Source organism: Phoca vitulina, unplaced genomic scaffold (genome assembly GCF_004348235.1).
Source record: "Phoca vitulina isolate PV1807 unplaced genomic scaffold, GSC_HSeal_1.0 scaffold2, whole genome shotgun sequence".
NCBI classification, from domain to species: Eukaryota; Metazoa; Chordata; class Mammalia; order Carnivora; family Phocidae; genus Phoca; species Phoca vitulina.
Genome location: NW_022589705.1, coordinates 34,735,343 through 34,760,917, shown reverse-complemented (window position 1 = coordinate 34,760,917; position 25,575 = coordinate 34,735,343). Strand labels below are relative to the sequence as shown.

General features: G+C 37.8%; 1 protein-coding gene across 30 annotated transcripts in view; it reads left to right on the top strand.

Annotated features, from left to right (window-relative positions):
• Window positions 1-25,575, top strand: part of ADGRL2 (adhesion G protein-coupled receptor L2) — a 609,188-nt gene that overhangs the window by 93,713 nt on the left and 489,900 nt on the right. For all 30 annotated transcript variants that reach the window (XM_032425185.1, XM_032425235.1, XM_032425144.1 and 27 more), the window contains one exon: window positions 5,027-5,207. The gene's annotated coding sequence lies outside the window, so the exon portion shown is untranslated. The remainder of the gene's footprint in view (window positions 1-5,026; window positions 5,208-25,575) is intronic.

Genomic DNA, 25,575 nt, shown 5'->3' with positions numbered 1-25,575 from the left:
TGCATTCCAAACTCCTTTTCTTTTTCTTTCCTCCTAAGCACCTGGGTAGGGTCATTCTGCTCACTGGTGTATCCACTACTGAGATGCAAGTGCAAATAAAAGGAGACTATAAAGAAGATACCCATTACCCTGGAGAGGAAACACAAAAAGTATACAGATTTATGTTGATTAGCAGCTCTAAATCTCTGATGAATACATGGTTTTAAAAAATACACCAAAATAAGAATTTTGAATCTGCCAATATATCCTGAAACACTTAAGCTGCATAGGTTAGGCAGCCAGGGGAGGCCAAGGGTATAGCTCTGAAATTCAGAGGATTGTTTCTATTTATGACACATTAGATAGTCACATGGCTGTGAGACATGAAGTTGGTTGCCAAATGAATAACAAGTTTGAAGGCTGAGTGCCAAGTGACTTTAAACATCTGTGAAGTGAAAATATCCTTGAACCAAGGCATGCTACTGTATTGAAAACAATTACTGTTATTGATCATTTTTCTGCTTTAGATAAAGTACATCTCTTTTGGTGGGAGCAGGTGTACTAATGGCTTTGCAAACAGTAACTAATCAAATCACAAATGGACACAACCCACACACACACTTTTTTGATAAATCCATGCAAACAGAATCACAACTTCTTTGCATCTCAAAGAAAAAAAATTGTGATTTGTTACCAAAGAAGGATAAATTTCACCTTCCCACTTCTCCAAGATTCATAGTAATCCAAAATCAAGTGAGCAGAGACACACTGAAAATCTCCCCCTTTCCCCCCTGCTTTTGGGATATTAATGACCACAAGATGTCGACTGCTTATCTGAGCAGGAAGAAGAACTGCTTGCCAGAGGGAAGGAGAAACTGGGAACAGACCCAGAGGAGCAATAAGTTAGTGGACAGGTCTAAAGAGCTCTCAATATCAGCACGTTCCGGAGCTTAGGAACAAAGCTTAGACTATCGCACAAACTCTCCATCTACGTCAGCGCAAACATTTTCTTTCAATAGGACTTCTAGAACATGACTTCTTTTTCATAAACAAGTATTTTTCTTACCCTGGAATTCATTGTACGATGCTAACAATTAGCATTCTGACACTGCCTACTTTGTCCTGGTCATAACAGGGTTTAAAGAATCAGAAAGAAGGGGGAAATGTGTATGTGAGGCCATGCATTAAATGTAGGTTCCTCTTTAAAGAATGGGGTAGAACAGAAATGTCCTGCTTTCAGAATGCTTATTTTGATTTTGAAGAGTCCTCTTGCCCGGGTGCCATTCTTTTCTTCGCTTGCTTTTCTTTCAGTTGTCTCTCTTTTCTCCACACATCCCTGATGCAGATTAGCACAGGCCTCCAAGCCCCAGGCATCAAAGGAATTAGGTCAGACCCGGAAGAAATCAGGTTGCAGGCCAGAAAAAAAATTTAATAAAATAGAAGCTATACCAGCCTAGTACTTCTGTATTCCTTCAGGCAGACTAAGGAGCCCTGGCCTTAGATGTGACAGTATTAAGTAATAGGGATGCGGGGAGAAAAGCAGAAAAGATACTTGAGAGACCAAAGATTTTAACAGTATTAGCAACATGATGATAGGCCGAATTTATTTAAAGCTAGTCTGTATATACCGCTTGGGTGGGTGGGTTCTCAGCCTTAAAAACAATATTGGCAACTAAAAATGATTCCAAGAAAGATCTAGTGCAGTATCTGTTTTCCTGTGGTTTAGGTTTTGGAAAAAAAGCTATTTTGTATTTGTATTCCACCTGGGATTAGTGGTCTTCTAAAGCATATGTTATCTGTCTACAGGAAAGTCATTTTATATTAGCATGTTTAATGCTTATTTATTCAAATAGCACTATCTTATCTGTTTTGGGGTTATTCTAAGGACAAAAAAAGAGAGAGAGAGAGAGAGACTTTGTTAGAAGATGTCCATGCTCAGTTCATTCTCCAGATGACCATTTTAGTTGCCATTATTACTGCCTCCAAAATGACTGGAGGAGTAATTCGAATCCAACCTATCCCATTATCCAAGGGCACTCTATGAATAGCAGCAACCAGAGCAAGTTCTGACAAAGCTGCCAGGGCGGCCTATCAAAGTCAGCAATAACGCTCAAGAGTGTTTTCCAGAGTTAGCGAATGCAGATGAGAATATTTATAGGTGATCTCTCAAACTATAGAAAGTATTTTGGGAAAGATATTTTTCACAATCCTTAGATTAGCCATTATGTATTTTTCTAAGCGTTTTAAAGGGGCTTGGGGAGGCTGAAAGAAATCTCTGGGTGATGCTAGCCACACTTACACATATTATCCTGTTCAGACCTCCCTGACGCCCCCTGGGGAGATCTTGGTGTCTTTAGCATCTCCTTGTATGATGAGAAAATGCAACACAGGCATTAAGCAACTTGCCCAAGACCCTAGAAGGCAGCAGAGACAATATCTGAACTCAGGGCATTGAAACGAAGCTCCAGTGCCTTCTCCATCTTGCTGCAAGCAGTTTTAAGTTTTAGAAAAAGGCAAAATCTCTTTGGAGTTCTGAATGTAGTAAATCTCAGCTCATGAAAGCTTTCAGACGTAACTTCAAAAGGTTAAAAAAAAAAACTATTGTCATTATCAGCACTATTCTTATCAATACAATAATTTTAACAAAGGAAAAATATTATCCTAACTAACATATACTGAGAGATTATTTCATGACAGATATGGGTGTTTTTCTTGTATAAGTTAATTTAATACTCACTATACGGGATATAATATTATTATTCCCAATTTGCTGCTATTCATAGAGTGCCCTTGGATAATGGGATAGGTTGGATTCGAAGAGCAATTGAGTCAAAGAGACGTGGAGTAATTTCCCCCAGGTTATCAGTGGAAAGGGGAAGAGCCAGGATTTAGACCAAGGATGTCTGGTTCCAGAGACAGTATAAATAACCACAATCTCTATTGCTCGATTGTTAATCGAATCATTATATCACATTGTACATAAAGGAGTGGCGTTTCATTAAATGATTATGATGCAAATATAAATGAATACCAATTATTAAGAACATGTTTTACATATGCATGGCTTTTGTCTAGAATTACCTTTTCTCTTCACTATCTACCTCATTCTTCTTACTTATCTTTTAAAATCCAGCTTTAACCTTCGCCTTCCCGGAGCCATCAGCGTGATTTACAAGCCACTCTGTCCTCCCAGAGTAGTGCCCTAAAAGCATCTGTCACACTGTGCAGTATTGATACACTTAACTTTTTCTCCAACCGGACTCTAAGCATCTTGAGGGAAGACACCCCATCTTTTACATCTTGTAGTAGTGCTTGTCATGTAGAAGGTGCCCAAAACTAGTAGTGCTTGTCATGTAGAAGGTGCCCAAAACAGGTTGGGTTGATGAATGAATGAATGAAAAAATAATATGATGTGTAAATACTTTGTTGGAATAGAGAGATGACTGGATGAAAGATGGATGAGAGATGGATGTATGGGTGGAAATATAAAAGAATAACTGACATATATATACAGGAAATACATGGATCAGTCCAATGTATGTGCCAGACCTTAAATGAACAGAGCTTCTTGGACATATATCTTTAAAAAAATCCATTTTGCTACTTGACCTTTGAATACCGCTCTTTCTTCTAGTGTTTTTTAGTAGTCATTAATTATGATTCAGCAAGTTGGTGTGGTAAATTTGCTCCTGGAAATTTTCTCTACTTGTCTGTTATAATCTGCCATTCCAAATGGCAGATTATATTTACCAACCTGTCAGAGCAAGGAAAAAACAATGTTTTCCTCATTAATAATCACAACATTGTAAGAAAACATTAATTTCACCAAAAAAAAAAAAAAACCCACAGAAATTGCAAGCTACCATCAGTTGCCTTTATGTTACCATTTATGAATATAATTCTCTGTTTAGAATACAATTACAAGAGAAAAATTTCTCCACGAAGGATTTGGGGTTGTTTAGAACAGAGATACATTATCCACTGCTTTGAGAGTTGCATTGGACAATTACTAGTCAAAGCTTAAAAATACAAAAGCAAGGAAAGATTGGCCTTTTACTTGAAGTCAACAGTTCCCTGATTTTAGTCAAGAAAAAGAGTTTGCTGGATTTCCTTTTACACCATCAAACAGCTTTTCATTTTTGATCTGATAGACTAATTATTTTTCCACAGTGGTATAATTTATCCCTTCAGTTATTTCTTCAGATTTTGATAGAGAGCCTACCCTTTGTCAGGCACTAAAGTGTGATGTATTTTCTGACTAGTGGTTAAATATCTTGTTTCTCTCTCACTATGTTTTTGCCCTCAATGACCTAGTGTTTATGACTACACAAACTAGCCAGTCAAAGTCTCCAAATAAGATAACACTGGGGGCAAAATATACATGTGTGAGAGTTTATTTTAATTAAGAGCAATAGCAGTTTGCAGCTTACATAATATTAAACTATTAGAGATTTGAGTCAGCTAAAGAACACATAAATTCAAATTGTTGTTGGTTGCTACTGAATGGCAAGTGCGGTAACTGGAGTCTTGCCATCTTCTGGTTATGTAAATTAGAAAATATGCAAAATCTCCATTCTTGTTTTAGCCAAATATTAGTTTATAAAATTTAGGCACTGCCACAGAATGGGAGTGTGTGTGTGTGTAAGTCTGTGTGTGTGTGTGTGTGTGTGCATATATATATATTTGCATATATATTTTATATATATATATATTTTTTATATATATATATTTTTTTTTTAACTATGACACTATATATTTGCAGTAGATGTGTTCCAAAACCTATGTAGGATGCAAACAGCAAGAAATCAGAACCACAGTGTAAGAAGTTTGTCCAAGTGGCCTGAAGACGGATGGACTCATACACAAAAGTCCTCACAATTTTTGAAGGCTACCAACATAATCTTTTAAACCAAATTAAAAATTACAATTTGGACAATGTTTGTGGGTTTTCAAAACATTCTTTATGTCTGGCCTGCTCTGTGCTGACTCATATTCTTGCAAGTCTCATGGGATGCTTCTTAAACACACTTCACCTTTCTTTCTTCAGTTTTAGGGTAGAAAGAGTCCCTTTAACTCCTGAAGACAGCAAATCACAGTTTGTATGGTGGTTCTCAGAAGACACTTAAAGAACTGAATTGGATGCTCTACATAGCACCCTTGCCAAAAGAGTTTGGAAATGACTTCCAGCTTCCCACAGTAATAAAATGGCACTGTTTGGCATCTTTAAGGTAATAAAAGTGAATTTTTTCCATTCTAGCAAATGAGAAGAGAGGTCTGGTTGTTTTAAAAACTGATTAAAATTCATGTGTTTTCCTCAAATTATAGAGCATGATATGAGCACACTTACACGTGAACTTGGGACCACCTCAGAGCATTATTATAGCCAGCTCTCTGAGGGAAACCGGATGTGCCAGTGGGTCAGTGCGAGGGAGCCTGGGAAGGACCCATCAGGTGCTGCGAATACTGAGGCCATGGTTCAATAGGTGGCACTCTTCCCTCTGAGTCAGTGGTGAATGCGTTCAAAGTGTGCTCTTTGGAGGATATTATTTGGCTTGAAGGAAACATTGTGGAAGTTCGTAAGTGTTTCTGGCACTGTTAAACAGCTGCTGAGTCTCCTCACAGACTCTGGCTGTATTTTGGTGATGGGAAAAGCTCTAGAAAACAGGTTTTGTGTCTTTAAGAAAGAGGCTTATGCAAGGCATTATCGTCATTTGTATACAAGACATTTTAAATTCAGTTGCTCTCTCTCCATGTTTCAAAGGAAAATCTTTTGTCATTCCTGTGACTCATAGGGTCTAGGAGGAAGTCTGATCATCTTCCATTTCCCATCTGGGTATTCATAAGGCACCTGCATCTCTGGGATTTCTCCTAGACTACACAATGTTACCAACTGACAACAAACATTGTGTAAAGGAAGAGCACCCTTCAGAAAAGGCACCTGTACTTTAGAAGCTTGTTAGCCGAAGGCGCAGGATGTAGCTTTCTCTCCTTATTCCTTATTTCAGCTGTACCAGCAGTAGAAATTACAATTGTGCTGGCCAGAAAACACAAGACAGATACTTTTTACATGTAGGGCAGCCCACATCCGTCTTTGTTTAATATGCTGCAATTACAAGGCTATTACAAACAAATTAGTAGTATCACGGAAGAATTTTTAATGAGATACTGATTTCAATTATTGCCAAATACCTTCATCTAACCGTCACCTTCTTAATTAAGTGACACCAGTGTGTGTGTGTTTACATAATCTCATTGTTAAAATTATGCAGTGGTGGCCTCAGCAGTTAGGGGCTGGTCCATTTATTAAGTAGACACAACCATCAAAGAGGTTTAGCAGATATTACAAAAGAAGCAGGATGTAGACACACCCAGTTGAACAATAGTGGGGAAGGAGGTGTCCTTAACAAAGATATGATAAGAGGAAGGGGAAATATCCCTGCAACTCTTAATGATGGTCTCTAGACACTTGAGTTCATGTTTATTAAGCCTCTGCCAGCTCACGTCAACAAAGACAGAACTAGATGTACATGCTAATGCCCGTTGCTCACAAATACTCCCAATGAGTATGACCCAACTCAGAGCATCCGACTTCAGTGGGTAACCATCTGTGATAAAAAAAAAGGGGAATGTTTCCTTCTGGGCTAGCCCAGAAATACCAACGGAGACAGTGTTCCTGCAGCTAGTCCTTGATTTTCACCTTCAAGTATGTATTTACCTATCAAATCATGTGGTCTCTGAGCAGACTCATCGCAGAGGTTTAAGAAAGAAAAGTGCAGCCCCTGATACACTGCTAATCATCCACAAAATATGACACAACATGTTTAAAGACCTGTATTTGCCCTTATCCCTCTGTCAAGTGATTTAGCCATTCCTCTCAATACTTTGGGCTATGAGCTTTTCATGGCCAGAGAACATACTTAACTACGCGCAGAATAGTAAATAGTCAATCAGTAAGTATTTGCTGAATGAATAAGTAAATGAAGAAACATATAAAAGTGAGTTTCTCATTTTTCTCATTGCTAAAATGGAAGTAATCTTACTTGCAGCAACTATGTAAGGGTAAGAACATTCATGTTCTTGATTTTTTTAAGTGTAATAAATTTATCCCTAAATATATAAACTGCACTGTGCTACCCTAAACAACCTTCCTGATTAAGAATATTAAGAGTTAAAAGAAATTAATAGCTAGCAAATTCAACATCTCTCTATCTCTTATGTTAGCAGGAACTTTCTAAAGAGTTTCTAATTATATTTCAGTTTGTCCCCTCATCCCTCACTGATTACCTCCTCTGTAATTTATTTATTTATCTTCTATATTCCAAATATTACTATATACTTGTAGTAGATAAAATAATCAGTTTCCTTTAAACATTTCTAATGGTGATCTTCTATTCTAACATATCTGTTTTGTATTCAATGGATAAAATTCCATTTATCCATTCACTTCACATACATTGGTTGAGTGTCTACCATGTGCAAGATAACCTACCAAAATTCAAGGATGCAACAGAAAACAATCAGTTTCTCTTTATTCCACATGTTTCAGAGTTCACCTAATCCCACCAGTTTACTTTGATTTGGCCAGTGATCCTAAGTGATCATACAGGCTAAAGACGTGCCTTTACGAGAGTGATTCTGAAAGTTGTCCGTAACTAGGAAGCATCTGTGACTATGTAGGTAGTAAAACAGGTTCTGAATTTCATTCCTCTGGAATCAGGCTCAGTAGATCTGGCACAGAGCCCAGAAATCTGTGGCATTTCTCACAAGTAGCCCAGGTAATTCTCAGGCAAATGGTCTTTAGAACATGCATTAAGAATCACTGTTTTAAGAATTAAAGATATTTTTTTTCTTTTCGTGCCATGCTTTATTCTAGGTACAACATGTATCTTCTCTTATTTCCTCATCATATTTTCTCTACAAAATACAATTTAAATGTTCCTGAATTGTGTTCTATAATTACAGAAGAATCTGTTGTGACCCATGAGGACTACTATAGTATTTTTTGTACCTCTAAAAGGGATGGGGATTAATGAGGAGTATTAAATGTAATTTTAAAAAAGAACCTCACATTTTGATAAGAAAATACTTTAATTGCCATCATTCAATTCTAAATTGATAATTCATTATGAGGGAAATGATGAATTTGTGGTCATTAACTTTGACTATCATTTTACAAAATAATTTTCAGAAGTTTCCACTGAGTACTTTTTTTAATGATTTCTTTTGTAATTTTCCCTCAAAATATTCCATTGGGTCCTAATATGAATCTTGCCTAGGCCCTTAGAAGAGAGTAAGAGAAGTAAGAGCTATTTTCCTTCTTATGTCAATAATGCCTTACTTCAAACTCTTCGCATGAATTATTTTTCTCTATACGTCCTTCAGTAATATGGCATCATGTCATGAGTTGTGAACAGAAGGACATTATTTAAGGTCAGAGTAGACAGAAAATTTGTGACCAGCCTCTACTTCTTGTATTAGGGTCTATCATCCTCCCTTAGAACCGTTGGCTTATTATTTCATAATTTGAGTTCCAGACATGGTTTTCTTGCTACTAAGGTTGATAGGTCATTTCGTTAAGAAAACCTGATATATTTCTAACCTTTTCTAATTTGGACGTTGTCATTGTGTGATCTGGTGACTTTTTATTTTTTTTAAATTCAAGGTTTTTTTTTTAAAATTCAAGTTTAATTAACATACAGTGTTATATTAGTTTCAGGTACACAATATAGTGATTCAACAATTCTATCCATTACTCAGTGCTCATCACAGTAAGTGTACCCTTAATCCCCTTCACCTTTTTCACACATTCCCCACCCCCCCCAGCCACCTCCCCTCTGGTAACCATCACTTTTTTCTCTGTAGTTAAGAGTCTGCTTTTTTGTTTGTCTTTCTTGCAACTTTTTTTTTTTTTTTAGATAAGTCAGTAATCCCTAAGCTGCATTAGGAGATTTCAGTTGATATTAGCCTAATGGCAACCTCCGGTCAAACGTGGCACCATCTAGACACATTCTTTACATAACAATACACATTTACTTTTATTTTTTTCCTCCTTTTTTTAAAAAACTTGTTTTAAGAGGCTCACTTGGAAACAGCTCATAGTAACAGACAATTTTGAAATGTTCAGTTTCTTTAAGTGCTCTAAGCACATTCACCTGAATAATCCAGCTCACTGAAGACTGAAATCCATTCTAGCTATTTGTGAAAACATGGTGTCGGACACCTGGCTACCCAACAAGTATGTTAGGGCTTATCAAAATAAAATGAACCATAACATCTTCCCCTCTAAAAACAAACAAAAAATGGATTTTTATTTTGAAAATTTAAAAGACTACATAAATTTGAAATGCCATTTTAAAATATATATTTCCACATGATAATATGCCCTTGGGCCTGGAAACAATTACAATAAAATTTTGTGGAGAAACCCCCCCTCCCACTGTTTTTGTGGTGGCATTTCTGCCATGGTTCCAATTAGAACTCCTATAAATCTTGGAATTGAGCAAATAGGGAAATAAAAATCTCATAAAATACCTGTCTGTTTTCAAGCTGAAAAAATGAATTTGGATAGGATTCCAAATCAAACTTTCTAACTTGTTGAAGTTGATCCATTTATACCTGTTTTCCAATTTGTGGCAACTTATCTAAACAGTTCCAAGTTAAAATCGAATGTATACTTTGATCATTCCTTTTTAAATGAAATCATAGTAATTTTGGCCCAATTCCCTACACTAATGTATTCATTTCCCCACATGGGATTCTGTTAGGACCTACAAATAATAAACAATTGAAATGTTTTCTCCACAAATAATGCTGAGGCTGAGAATGCAGGAATCCTGTGCACTGTGGGCCAGGGCCAGACCAGACAGTGGAACTCAGGCTCAAAAGTAGACAAAGAAACTTTTGATCAACGCCTTTACAATGATAAAATGTAAGGTAGAGCACATTTACACTTTTTTGGACTGTTTCCTTTTCAGCAACCTCATACAGAAAGTCTTCTTTATCTTTTTAAATGTCATAATTGCATAATTTTAAATTCTACGCAAATTATCTATTATCTATTACTTGCTGAATGACGGATCTAAAATACTAAGCATCATCAAACTTTGGAAAACGCATGAGTATCTCTAGGACAGTATTTTCAAATGATGCATAGAGGTAAATACAAATGCTTTTTTGAACCATGGGCAAAGCCTTTAAAAAAAAAATCTTTAAACAGGAAAATCCCTTGAGGAGCGGCCTGACTCTCACTTTATGAATGAAAAATGCTGCCAAGAGGTAGAGAGGGTCCATCTGGTAGTTTTAGTCCATCTAACCGCATCAAAGATGACACCACTAAAGTATGTGTCTCACAGTGAAAACATCTCACGGTGAAGGTCTACTTGCCTTCACGGTCTTCTAGGAATATGTTATTGGAAAAGGAAAATATTCTTCGCCTACCCTAAGCAGTGGAGAAAGTAGATACAGTCATAACTAGGCAATGGTTGTTATCAGTAGGCCTGTGATTGTAATGAAAGTTCATAATCCTTTTCTTTTCTTGTAAATCCTCATTTACAGATATTAGAATTATATATGGACAAGGAAAGAAAAACAAAGAAAAAAGAGAGAGAGAGGCAACCTAGCCTATAATCTGCTTTTTAATCACTTACCAATAATGCCAAAGTGAAACAGATTATTAAATTAGATAATGTTTGGATAGGAAAAATGTATTTAAAGCACTCTCTTTGAAAACAATACCATAATTCTCATCAGTGTATTGGATATCATCCTTCCTCCAAAAGACTTCAATCTCATTAGATGTCTATCTCTTATACTTTAGTTTTTGTGAAAGGTTCTTTGTTGTTGTTACGTATTTTGTCTGTCTTCTATCAACAATCCATCCACCTATCTAAATATCTGTATCTCGATATTTACCTAGATACCTCCTAAAATCGGAGGAAAGAAGCCTTTTCAAATACCTTACCAAAAACCTTCCACACTATTAAAAGCAAGTCAAAACTATACGAAGATGAGTTCATCTTCTAGGTTTGAAACAGGAGACACGTCTATTCTTTAAAATGACTTCAACCCAGCATGATTTTCCATATGTTTTCTCAGTGTTCTTCTGTTAATGAGATAAGGTGCCTTGTTTTGTCCTCCAACACTGCAGTGATGTTAACACAAGGAGCTTTGATTTAAGAATCTTTATGTGGCATAATTATACATTCTGTCCTGGACTCCATTGACTTGGGAAGTAAATGATTTCTCTCCTTCGGTGGTCGTGCTTGGTGGAAAGGCCAGATGCGTCCAGTAGCTAAAACTACAAAAGAAGCTCTCCCAGTTCGTTGGTGGGAAGTTCAGTATTATCGCATCCCTAATAGCAGCTGCTTCTGTTTGAACTCAGGGTTATGAAAGATGAACTGCATTAAATGCTAAATCATTACATATCAGCTGAGTAAAAGCACTGTGGTGTGTTCCCTGCTTAAATCACCAGCGTCTGTTCTCACATGCAAAGAGTTGCTCTTTACAATCATGCAGCGAAACACTGACAGAAGGGCCAAGGCTGAAACCGCACACAAAACCTGAAATAGCATCTTTTGGGTTTTCAGTTGGTGAGTAAATGATCATCAGCAAATATTCAGCAGGGGAACTAAGGCACAGCATTGCATTTAACACAGCTATAAAATATTTAGGAATGCATAATCCCTTTAGAGCCTCATTTTTTTCCTTCTATTACGTGTTTATTCTTCAGGAAAAGAAAAACAACTGTTTAAATTATGTCCACCTAATACCTCAGATTTACTGCAAAGCCTACAATTTGCTGGTTTCCTTTTACTATTGATCCTCTTTTTACTTATGGGGATGTGAACATCATAACCAGAGATATAGCTCATACTTATTCAAAACTAAAACTGTACAATAACAGATGCCATAAAGTAAGGTTGCAGGATGTTAGAAAAATTAGACCCTTCTCATCTACTTGAACTAGGCAGCAGAATCATCTCAAATGGCAATTATAGCTGTAATATTCCACTCCCTGCATGGCGCAGCTTTATAGTAGTAAGTACACTCAAGACTGCAAGCGGTGTCCTAAGACAACGGACGTCCTTTTTCTTCATGCCGCACGGGCTTTCCCGGTGCTTTGCCCCACCGTGGGTTTGTCTTCTCCACCCAAGTGTTGGAGCTGTCATGATGGGGTCATACTAGCTGCCAGCGTTGTGGCAAGATACTGGAGGTAACCACGGAGCATCTCAACTACATATGCTTTTAACCTCCCCTGAATACACAGTCTACCAATCATTTTTATGATACGCTTTTTTTGAAAATGTATCCTGTCATGTCATTCCCACACGTGTCTCTGCTGGAAACATATTACTTTCTATAGACGGTAGAAAGAGGGTCTCTAAAGTGTTCTGAGTAGTTATACTTACAGACTCATTTCACTCAACAGATGAAAGGAAGAATTTTCTTTTCATTTCTATTAAAAGATGTCATAAAATTATTTTTGTATCGGTTATAAACAAATGAAATTTTGAGGAAAAAAATTTTCACGAATGCCCTACTTATTCTAAAAATACCTGAAAGTTTAAAAGAACACACATTTAAAAAAAATAATGATAAAAAGATGAAAGAACACACATTTTTATATCCATCAAACTTCCTTTTTATAGGAATTGTATTATTTTAAAAGTTATAAAGATGTATTTTATCATAAAAACAAATCTGTCTCTTCATTGTTCTATTGAATGGCATGTACATCCAGTAAGAATATCATGGAATATCTCATACGCACAATGCATTATTTTCTTTAGTGAAAAGCAATTATACTCTTGTAACAAACTCTGAGGACTTGGAAGATCATCTTATTGTGTGACCTTAGGAAAATATTTATCAGCTATTTGCCACCATTTGCTCATTAGTACCGTGGCAATAATAATGCCAAACTCACATATGTGTGAGAATAAAATAATAAAATAAAATAAGTAGTTATCATGATACCTGGCACATATTAACCTCTTAGAATAAGTGAAATGTTGGTTTTGTTCCAAAACACATATAATGTGTTTCAAAACTTTACTGTACAGTTCACCATGTTTCCTGCCGCTTCTGCTCATTCCCTGCTCTGCTAGGCATTTAGTAAAAAGACTCCTTTTTATAGCTTCTCATTCCACATGTATTATCCACTGGAAATCTTTCAGAGACCAACCAGCGAGACCAACTCGCAAAAATATATAAGAGAAAACATATATGGCATGTGGTTAGCTCTTTTGGGACATAAATAGACAAACAGAAAATGTCACTAATGTCACAGTGTCATGTTTTAAAAGAAATATAAATCTCCATGAACTGTTGGACATGATTTTGCTAACACAAAAAAGAAAAGACAACAATTTTCACAAAATTAAACTTAACCCTCTGGGACACGGTTATCCTCATGTTTGCTGCTTTTAAGATTTTATTGGCCTACACTCACATTCAGGTCAAACTGAAGATAGTCAAGTATTATTTAGTAGCATTGGAGGGGGATTGAGGGTCAGGCAGGCATGCCCAGGACATTGTCTGGAGCACAGAAGCAGGGTGTATACCAATTATTCAATGCTGTCTTATCACTGTGTTAAAATATATACATCCAGACAACCCAGAATGTTCATGGACAGAAATGAGGCTCTAGAACCTGTAAGAGTTTGTGTCCCTGAGAGGAAGAAACATGAGTCGGTCATAATTTATAACGGAATCCGTAACTCGGATTCTGAATACTGAATGATCTAGCACACTACAAGAATCAGTGAGTGCAGTGTTTCCAATCTTTGTCAATCAACTTCCTCCTATTCTCCTGTCCCCATAATAATGTTCTACATATCCATGTGCTGTATAAATAACAAAGATAGAAGCTTAAGTATTTCATGGTAAAATGCCACCTGAAATGTAAAAAGAAACCACTTAATTAATTCTTAAACCACTTAGACTAATTTCATCAGAGATTAAGTCATTCAACAAGTCATGTCATTACTGAAGCCAAGGTTGAATTGCTCTTTCTAAAAAATATAAAGCCAATCTTTAAAGAGCTTTACAAAAATGAAAGAACTGATTGATCTTGCCTCACTCTCCTCCTGAAAGGAAAGCAATCTATCCATCTACCCAATGTATCAGGCTCTCTATCTAGTTACTTGCTCTTTTTCATGCTGGTCACAAAGTTTCCAAGGACAATACATTTGAGTACGATAGTGCACATTTCATTTCATAAGGACGCCTCAATTTCGTCTCATTTTTGGAGGAGGATGACTTTCGTCACTGAACATTCCAAACGCATGTTGCTTAAAAGGAGTCAGTTGCTCACCAGCACTTATGGAAATCCCAAGCTTGGGTGTCAGAGGGCATCCAAAAAGGGATGAAGCATCACCCCACAACCGCCATCTGTTGAGTGTTTTCCTGACAGCTGTATCTCTTGACCATCACAAATATAGAGGATCACGAGGGGCACGAAGGGACTGCACAGCAGTCAGACGCAGAGCAAAATGTTCATCTGTGGAACAGCATTGCTTTTAATTGCCCCATAATGATTTTCTAACAGACACAATGGTATGTAGTGCAGTCTTAGAGTTGATTTAAAGCACACAATAAACCACAGTGCAGCTGAAAAACCAATTGAGACTTCTCAGTGCCAGGAAGGTTTTTGTCCTACGTGAATACTTAAGAGCATTTTCACCAGCTCCTCTGTCCACAGTCCACTTTTACCAAAAATAACTGCCTCTATCCTTGTGCTGGGACAGTTTTGAAAAGTAAATGCACATGTTCATTTCAAATATCAGTGAAGTTAAGCTTCGGTTTTATTTTTTATCTTTGAGATTTACAATCCTAAAATAAGTTCATTGGCTAGGTGATGGCCCCAAATCACACTTTTCTGATTTTTTTTTAAACCATCTAATGTTTTTATTCTTACCCTTCAGTGTAAAAGTCCTACTGTCGTCAGTCTTTGCTTCTTCCAGAACATTCTCTGACATAGCTGCTGAGGCGGTATTGAGATGGTGGAATTGGCTCATCAGACACTGAAATCCTTAGCTTTTTAATGGGGGTAATTAATAACAACACTAGAAGCTACCATTATTGGAGGCCCCACTATGGGGCAGTCTTCCTCTGAGGACTTCAGAGCCTTGAACTTGAAAGATTCCAGTCAAAACGACACTTTATGTGAAAGTCTGATACTCTGTTTCTGGGAATTCAGTTGTCAGAATATGATGGATTAATCAGCAGAGGCTTTCTAAATCCCCCGCTCCATTCCATTCTGTAGCATAAAAGAAAGAGAGACCCAGAGAGAAAGACAGAAAGACAGAGAGAGAGAATGAAAGGAACTTCAAAGATCAACGCTTTTACACTTTCCATGAATCCCATCATCATTATTATAATAACCGACATATGTTAACCCTATCACATATATACACAACACAAATGTACACACTAAACTCTCATTTTCTTCACCAATTGCCAGATCTCTTATTTGTACACCATCATGTTATGACCTGTTACTGCTACTCAGAAGTGTGGCACCAAGAGCAGATATTGTACCCAAATTAAAAAGAAAAAAAAAAAAATCTGTGCAAAGCTTGCATTAGGTGCATTTTGGGCTCATTCTTTATTTTTCGGGGGAAGAAAATCTATGCCAAAATGGGCCCCACATGCCCATAAGTGATATTTTTAGAGAAAAAAAAAGTCAGAGTCACCTAGCCAGGATGGCACGAAAACTTGGAAAATACACTTTTGACACTTACATTTGGGAACTCTCCATAATGCATTCCAAAGGCAGCTTTTTCTACAACGCCCCGCTGTTCTTCGTAGTAAGGCCTGTCTATGAACCTGACTTCCTGGTTCTACTACTTCACCGTGAATAACTGTGAGAGACAATAGCTAAATGTGCTATTTACTTTTTTTTTTTAATCCAATAGATATTTGCACCCTCATATTCTCTTGTTGTTGGTAAACATTCTCGTTTAAAAAATAATTGCATACACCATCCAAGAGGCCCTAAGGAGCCATGCCTTGACTACATAATTCAGTTATTTGGGGAGGGAGGAAGAGGGTGAAAATACAGCCTAAATATGCTCAAAGAGTATTCCTTGTCTCTAAATCAGTAGTGGGACACGTTTTCGGCCTACCATCAGTGTGTTGCCAGTCCTCAGAAGCACAAATCTCACACCTGCTGTGCAAAATCAGTTGCCGTTAAAGAACGCATGCGTCAAATGTCTCCTTCCTTCGGGGGCGCCTCATCTTTGCCTAAAGGACTCTTCGATCCTTTTCTTAAAACAATGGTTTCCGTACACCGACCCGTGCAGGCCCTGCGGACGTCTTCCCTAATACGAGGAAAATAAGGACCATGAAATGATACACATCTATAAACGGAACAGATAAGTACGGAGTGCTTCACAGGTGCCAGCCATGTTTTGGGTAGTGGAGAAAAAGGGATGAAAAAATGATCTGAAGCCCCCGGCCTTGTGTATTTTATGTTGTTAACGGGAGACACAGATGAGGAGCAAACACTCACTAGCCAGGTAGTCACAAATACTGGGCCAAGATGAAAGCGAAGTAAGGAACTGGAGAGGAATGGAATGAGAGGAATGGAAGCAGGGAGGAGGGTTTGCTGGCTCGGGGTCTGGGGAGTGGGGCTTTAAACAGTGTGGTTAGAGAAGCCCTGCCTCTTGTGGTTGGATTTGAGTGGAGAGCTCTGCCAATGTCCCAGGGAATAGATTTCCAGTCAGTGGGACGGCTGGTGCAAAGGCAAGAAGGTGGAAAGGGGCTTGGCGTGTTTCAAGAACTGGCTGTTTCTGAAGGCCTTTGTGGTATGTTGGTGTACAAGTTGCCAACTCCTCATTCTTGTAAAAGCTGTCTTGTATTCTAAGATTACGGCTTTCTTCCTTCCTCCCACCCCCCGCTGATGTTAACATGTCCTTTCTTTAAAGAAATGATGTAATATTTCAATGTTAGTTGTTTTTTTTTTTTCTTAAGTAGCCTAACTTGGCAATATAAAATGTTGGCAACCTTATGTTGTTCTCTTTTTCTTTCCTTCCCCCCCAAACTAATTCATGAAATACAAAACTCTGTTAAGCTCTGGCTTAAGACGACATGTACTAAAAGTGCCAAATCCCTCCCCGCCCCCACACCGTGCCCATGGAAAACTCCATCTTAACGGGCTCCTTCGTGTTTGCTTTATTTTACTAATGTTCGTACTTACTTCTTATTTTCCAGGTTTATTCTGAAAGAGAATGAAAACACTGGGCTTCAAAAATGCACATTTTGTGTGTTTGGTTTATTTTAGTTTGTTTTTAACATGAAAAAGTGGTAGTAAAATTTATCCCTGATTCTTTAATAAAACAGCATGTCACCAGAACAGGTACAGGAAATGGGGCCCTCCCAAGATCTTTTATAGACTGACATCAAAATTAAATTGGGATGTTGAGAACATCTGGGCCTCTCCTCCTTCTCTGTCTCCCCCCCAGGATTTCCAAGGGATATCTATGTTTGTTTTGTGTTTGTGTTTTGGGGGTAAGGTGGAGAGTCTGGAACTGCTTTTTTTTTTTTTTATCTTTTTTCTTCAAGGGGAAAAGAGAAAACCAGATATTTTCAAGGGAATTGACTAGTAGTGGCCAGTATAACAAAGAAACCCCACTAAGCCTAACCACAACCTGACAGAATGAAAAGTGATTCCAGAGCTGCCACTCACCACAAATCCCCACGAAACATGCCAGGAAATCAGCTGAAAGCAGTAGAGAGGCTGCTTCTCAAGGGCCACAAACATGACCCCCAGAGAATCTTCTGGTCCCATTCAAATTCAAAGTTGCGAAAGGAGGGGGGGCTGGTGGTGGTGGAAACAGGAGGCAGAGAATTAGCAGCCCTGTGATCACTTTCAGGGTTATGATGGAACTGATTTAAAATGCAAAACCGTGTTCCATTGTAAACCCCGCGACAAACTGGAAGCTGAGAGGAAGTAGGATTTCATTAGTGATTTTCAATTTTAGGATTGAAATGGGGGTGGAAAGATCCACGCTATTTATTTTTCCAGAACTGAGATTGCCTGTTCCTTTTTTTTTTTTTTTTTTTTTGTAGGATAAGTGAACATGGACTGATATATTACTTCTTTGGGCTTCCATGCTAATAAGGCATACTTCCCACAGAATCTGACAGAAAGGATGAATACCTTGCTCTGCTAATGGTTAATTTGTAGTGGCATGTGTATTTCTTGAATGTACATGAAGTTTTCTAATTCATCAGCACACAATTGGGCTTTTTTCCTCCCTTTACACAGAATGAAATGCCGAGAGGGCAAGAGGTTCAGGGTGTTGTATTATCCCTCAGCTAATGTATTTACTACCCAAAAGTTATTGCTAATTTTTTTTCCACCTCAGGAATAAAATTGTTCTTCGGCAAATAATTTAGTACTGACCACACTTTCAAATGTTTATTACTGTCGAATCTGTCACAGATTGCATCAAGCCACAGAGATGCTAGTCTATCTCATATATTTGAAACTCCTCTGGGAAACATATATTCGGACTTACTGCTGAGTGAACATGACTGTTAGGATTATAGAGACCATACACAGTGAAGAAAAGCAGCATCGCTTTTCTGACTGGAAAGTAAACAATAGGGCGATTGTCGGCTTACACATTGGGGCTAATAGCCCTACTGCTGAGGAGCTCTATGTAAAAACCAAGATCAGCAAGCAGTCTTGATGTTTTCTTCTTGGAGTTGGATGTTGTCAAGGATTCAGATGAGCCACCCCAGTGAGTATGCAGGAAACAAAACAGGATATTCTTGTTTAAGGGCTGCTTTCTGTAATTATGTTGATTTTTTATGCAACACTTGAACTTTTAAAAACTCAAGGATGCATAAGAAGTACTCCAGAGGAGAATAAATGATTGGGATTTTGTCTTAAGTGAAATGTTATCTTGCGTTCTTAACAAAATTAACTTGTTTGTATTTGTGAGTGGGTCTATGAATTAAGTATACTTAGACTATGCCTGTTTTGTCTCCCCACCTCACACACTCCCCCCCACCACCATTTTCAAACAGGAGGTCAAGTTGTCTTTGGAACATCATATTTCCTGCTTGGAAAAGGCACTGGATTGTATAATAGTCTGACAGGAAAGTTTCAAGAGTACCAGGAGTTTCCCCTGGAAAGCTTGAGGGGGTAAATGTGCAGCATCTATAAAGTTCTTTCCTTTGAGCTATCATGAGCTGTTCCATTGTTGTGTATACAAAGTCTTCAGAATGGAAACAGCTAAACTAAACTGTAAATACTCTAAGGAAAAACGTCTTTGGAAATATGCGCTGTGGGCTTGCTTGGAAACATTGTACTTTTATCTGTCCTTCCTTGCTGAGGAAGGACCATCTGGCTCAGCCACTTGCGGGTGAATGCTATCATGCTACAGACATCCGGTTACTCCTTTCCCATCCAAATATCAGTTCTGTGGATTAGACAAGGGCTGTAACATATTTGTATGCCAAGAAATCTGATTTGGTGACAATTATTTGCCTTTTATTTTAACAAAATTACTTCATGCTCCTTTTCTTTAATCAAAATGCCATGCGATTTCCTACTTCACTTGAATAATTCTCATAATTTTACAACACAATGAAAGGATTATAGATTAGCACAGGTCAATCTCCTCCATATTCTCCTTATTTTTCTTAAGATTCCAATCCACAAAAGGTCTTGGACCACATAATACTTCCGGGTCAAGGACACCACAAGGTCTCTTTGAAAAGCACCCCAGCTGAGCAATCATATTCCAATGGCAATGTGCCTTGAGTTTTAACCATTGTGATTCAATGGAGAAAATGAAATGTAAACTAGATGTTAACTGCCGACTTTAGACAGGGACATGCTGAGAATGCTGATTTCACTCTAGGGGTGAGGCTTATAGGATAGAATGTAAAATGGAGCTTGGGGGTCAGCCTGACTGGGTTTGAATCCCGATTATACCATTCGGCAAGCAGATTACTCAGCCTTTCTTTCCTTAGGTTTTCTTCTTTATAAAAGGAAGATCATAATCATTCCAATTATTCATTGCTGCATAACAAAACATCCCAAAACTTGGTTTAGACCAAGTAGGTTTAAACCAGCGATTTATTATTATCTTTCACTTTTCTGTGAATGACTATGCTCCATTGGGTGGTTCTCATTTGGGGTTAGTCATTCTCTTGGGGTCGGATACCCACTGGATAGTAGGTTTGAGGGGGCTGGCCATCCAATATACTTCATTCCCACTGTGGGCTGGCAGCTCACTTGAGGCTCACTTTACACCTCACCTCTTTATGTGGCTTGGGCTTTCTCACAGCATGCAAGCCTTAGTCTGACTTCTTCTCACATGGCAGCTCAAGGTTCCAAAGGAACAAGGCAGAAGTCCATACTTAGTCTATTGTCTCTTCTGCCCCATTTATTCATCAAGCAAGTCACTAAGGCCAGCTCAGACTCAAAGGGAGAGAAGTTAAACCCTACCTCTCAATTTCAGAAGTAGGTAATAATTTCCCAACGTCTTCAATCCACCACAGATACCAAACCTACCACATAGAATCTTGTAAGCATTAAATAATTCATCTACGTAAAGTGCCTAGACAGTGTCTGACACTTGTCATGTATTTTCAAAAAAGTCAGTTATTCTTATGTTCTAGTCCTGACCCCATTTTATTCTTCTTCTCTGCATTTATTGCTATTTGAGCTTACTTGTAATTATGTTTGTATATATGTACATGTATGTTTATTTTCTCTCTCCTATCCAAATATAAACTTTATAACCATAGTGACTTCATTTTTTTTCCTCAGGGCCTAGAAAAATGCCTGGTATATAATGAGAGTATTTGTTGAATGAGTAAGTGAACAAACCCTTGGCCAATATAGAACTCGGATGTTTGGTTGTGGAAAATGGGAGTGTGATTGGGGTTGGGGGAATACTATGATCAGAGAGAATCAGAGAGAATTGACATTCTGATTTATTTAAATATTTTAGAAATTAGGATATCATCTGTTATCTAGAGCAGCTTTTAACTGAAACTGTCTTAAGAAACACAAGTATATGAACAAGTCCTACTTTGCCTCCAGAATAGCTGACAATTGGCACAATTTGAAAACTGCCCTGTGCCACCCATGGGCCTTAGAATCTGACAGGTCTGGGTTTCAGTCCCTGCTTTGCTGTTTGCTTGCTTACTGACATGACAAGTTTTTGTAAACTTCTCTGGGTTGTAAATATGCAAAATCAGGCAATGAGGAACCCCTTCATGGGGTTCCTATGAGACTTAAATAAAGTTGACAAAGGGTTTCAACACAAGTACAGGACGCAATTGATAAACAAGTACCAATTTCCAAAAATATTGATGATAAACTATCGATATGACTTTTAATATACTTTATGTTAGAGGGGATGGCTTTTCAATTTTTATTTTTCAAAAACTCCTCTTATGTTCCAAAATACATTTTAAAGTATTAAAATAATATTAAGTTCACTTTTTGCAAATTCAATATTTAATCTGTGAGCATATCAATCCGTAAATTGACCCTTCTACTCCACCCAGTATTTGACACAGGAATTGAAACAGAATATTGCCTAAGTCTTAACAACCATGTTAAAAATAAATATTTACATTTATCAAGAAAAATTGTGACATAAAAGGAAGTAAACATCATGTCCAAAGTACACTTCCTAGAATTCAAGGGAAATTCCCCCACCCCAGCCCCTTCATGAGGATGTCCAAAAGTCAGTTACTTAATCAACAGCTGGTACTGGTTGAGAGCTCAAAAAATTCAAAGCACTTGGAACTTTGGGAATTTTTTAACGGAAACCACTTCTCCTTGGTTTTTAGTGTACTTATTATTTAAAAATAAATTTACTGACCAAGATAAACTGATAAATATAACAATTTTCTTTCCTCAACACACACACCAAAAAAATCAATTCAAGATGGGCAATTTATGGATACACGCACATATTATATAAATTTGTAGTGAGTAAATTGGACAAAATTTTTTTCTGTTTTATTGTTTTGGAAAAACTCTCAAATATTTCCTACTTTGAAAAACTGTTCTAGAATATGTGAAAGATAGAAGCTAGGAAAAAATGACTTAATAGAGAATCTATCATATGTCTTTGAAAGGACAATATTCAGCACTGATATTACATATTGCTGGCAGCTAAACAATACAGCATATATTCCCTTCTCCAAGGAACAAAACACCAGAGCGTGCACATAGCGAGCACAGCTCAGTACCTCCAACGTGAAAGAGAAGGTACTTGCAAAAGTCACAGTGTGGCATAGTAAAATATAATTGATTTGTTTTTGTTTGGGCAGGGGAGGATGTACAAATACAGGTTTGATACCAGATAGTGGCTACATTAAAATTACATGTGCCTGAGAAATAATAGGTGATTAGTAAATATCAGTCTTCTTTCCGTCTTTCTTTTGAACTATATTTTCTTTCTCATCTATTGCCACAATACCTGAGCTCTGTAACTAAGAGTATAGCCACATGGGCTAGTATCATCCTATGGTTCTTTGTTCTCAAGTCAACAAACCTAATCTTGGTTAAGCATTAACAATGGCAGGTCAAGGACCAGCGGTTCTGTCAAGAACCAGTATGCGGAAAGCAGAAACCCAGATGAAATAAATATAAATTAAATTCATCTCAGCATTTCCGTTCCATGTTTAGTTTCTTCATAATCCATATATTACAAAGATAAGCAAGCCAGAGCTTAACATGAAAGGGGGAACCCTTGTTGCTCCCTATCAAGATCTGATCAGATTTATATAAGGCTTCATATGGGCAGATATTGACGTTCATGCCGCCACTATTTTTACTATACAGATGTGCTAACGAAAAGGAATTTTTGTTCTGTTTTTTCCTCCTTCCACGCTTTACCCCTTCCAGAGAATGTCTCTAATTCTACTCTTTAAAACAGTAAATCCAAATGGTAAGAATTCTCCACAAAAGGCATGCCTAAACATTTACCTCTTGCTTCTGTATTTATAGTAGTGATCACTAATACCTATAGTTTGGATTATAATTTGCTCAATTTATCCAAACAAGACAAAAGCCCTTTAGGGGAATTTCACTGTCTAGTCTATTATTTAACCTCATGAACAAAAACACTGTGTTGTCTCACTTAAAAAGATTCATTGCAAGGGTTAAGGGCAGATGAGACGGGCGTCTGCAGTCTCCTGGAATCACAAATGTACAAACAAGGGAACTAATTTTTCTCTACTGTTTTTACAAAAAAAAGGAAAGCTTTTTTTCACACTAGGCAAACAGCAACTGGTTTAGTCTCATAAATTTACATCTCCTAAGTAGTGTCAGTATTCAGGCAGATTAGTTTAACAGGCCTTGTGTTATCATCCAAAGGGAAAAAAAAAAAAAAAGGAAAATATATCCAAAGTCATCTGGTTAATTGGAGGAGGTGGGGAGATGAAGTTGCTTCCATTAGGTTCTTTTGGAACAGTTGCAAGATCCACAAAATCTGTTTTTAGCTCAGTCATTCATCCTGTTGGATGTGTGATGTGTTTTCAATTTAATGATAATTGCCCTTTCCATTTCTTTGATAATTGCCCTCTCTATTATCATTTATGGAGATTCAAATTATAAATCAAGACAAGACAGCCAGAAAAATATTATGATTGTCCCTTCTGAGGCCACAGCACTCAAGTAACACTGCCAAAGTCTGAGAGTTTGAGCCATTTTCATTTGCATGTTTCTGAACATTTTATTTTAGGGTCCAGTGATTTTCCTAAAGAGGAGGTTGCATGACAATCATAGGACTGAATGATAATGGATACAGAGAATATAAGTTTAGCTTCAGTGCAACAGTTTTAAATTTGTATTTGAGACCAGAATCTTGCCCTCCTAACTGTTTGAAAGCAAAGGTGAAAAAATGGATCAGAAATGTTTGCTATCAGTTACCTGGTGTCCCCATGGAGGACATTGCACAGGCCTGCCTCCCCCAAGTTCCTCTCTTCTACTCCTTCTTGGGGAAAAAAAATGCCTTCTTCTCATTGAATATGCTCGATGATCCACACAATAAGTACAAAGACATGAGTGAGATTTTATCTAAGAGTCCAGGAACCAATAATAAAAACCTGCACATAACACATGGTTCTTTGAGGTGGTGCCAGCTTGCACCTGCTCAGGAGTTCCTATTATTAAGTTTTCAGGACTTTGGCAGGCTGTCTGTTCCCCCACAGAGCCACTATTAAAAATTAATTGTATACATTTTGATTTAAATATGTTATATTAAAAACAAAGTCAGTAAATACACAGAAACTCTTCACTTCCTAATTATTGCAGTACATTGCACTGTTCTCTGTGTTCTTGAGGGTGTTACCGCTTATTGCATTTGAATGTTAAAAATATCATAACATGATGTGATAGGGAGCATCTCTTCCCAGTTCTGCATTGGTAACTTGGGACACATGAGTAGTTTAAAATCCACGATGGCAATTACACCACTAATATCAAAAAATGCTGCAAATCATTGCTTTCCCCCCAGGGATCTGATTGTTAAACATTTTGCCACCCAGCTCTGGACAGTAATAGAGTTTTGTGAGAGGGAGGACCTTGGAGCTGGCATGATCTGGGTTTCCTTGGGGCTCAATTAGCAGCTGTATGATCTCGGCCAGTTTCCTTCAACTCTCTGCGCCTTAATTTGTCACTCTCCTGCTTAATCTCCTTCAATACCTTTCCACTACTCTTAGGATAAAGTCCAGAATCCTTAGGGCCTCCTCTCCCTTATCTTTGCCCCAGATTTCTTTATTCCTTGAATCCTGTAAGTTCCTCCTGCCGAAGAGCCCTCACATCTGGAATGCCCTTCCAGATGTGAAATGTCACTTTCTCAAGGTAGACTTCCCTGATAGCAACCCCCTGTACCTCCCACATAATAGGTTAGGACCCCCCACGTATAGACTTTCACAGAATCCTGAACTTGTCCTCACAACACCTGTCGAAAGTGTTAACAAAACTATTTTGCATGTCATCATTTGCTTAATATGAAAGCCCTCTCTGTGCCCTTGTTTCTCATGCATGTTGCTTTACCTCTCAAGTTCAGCTCTACGCTTTGCTAACCTAACCACTTAAATTTAATCTGTAGGATATCTGTTTTAGTAAAGAGCAACCCTCTTTTCATAATCCTTTGTTCCACCTAAGAGGCACTCCAGCCTAGTGTTAAGGACAGGGCCTCTGAGACTCTATCTCCTATGAGCTGTGTGGCCTCAGCAACCTCTCTGTAGTCCCATTTCCTAATCTATGAAGTAGGGTTAATAATAAAATCTGCTCTCTAGGGGTCGTTGTGAAAATGAAGTGAACTGACCTCCCGTAGAGTGCTCAGAGCCGTGTTGATCACGTAGGAATCAGTATTTACCTGGTATTATTTCTACTTGCCTTACCTCTCTCCCTTCCCCCTAATGACATCATTTCCCAGAACCCCCACTTCGATGGAGGCCCCACTCTTCCATTACCTTTGAGGATTATAGACAATACCACAGCTTTAACTGTCCATCAGAATGACACCCAACTGTCTTGTGCTAGTTTCTCCCCTAATTTATAATCTTACAGTCCCAGCTACTTATTGTCACCTCCATGAGACTTTT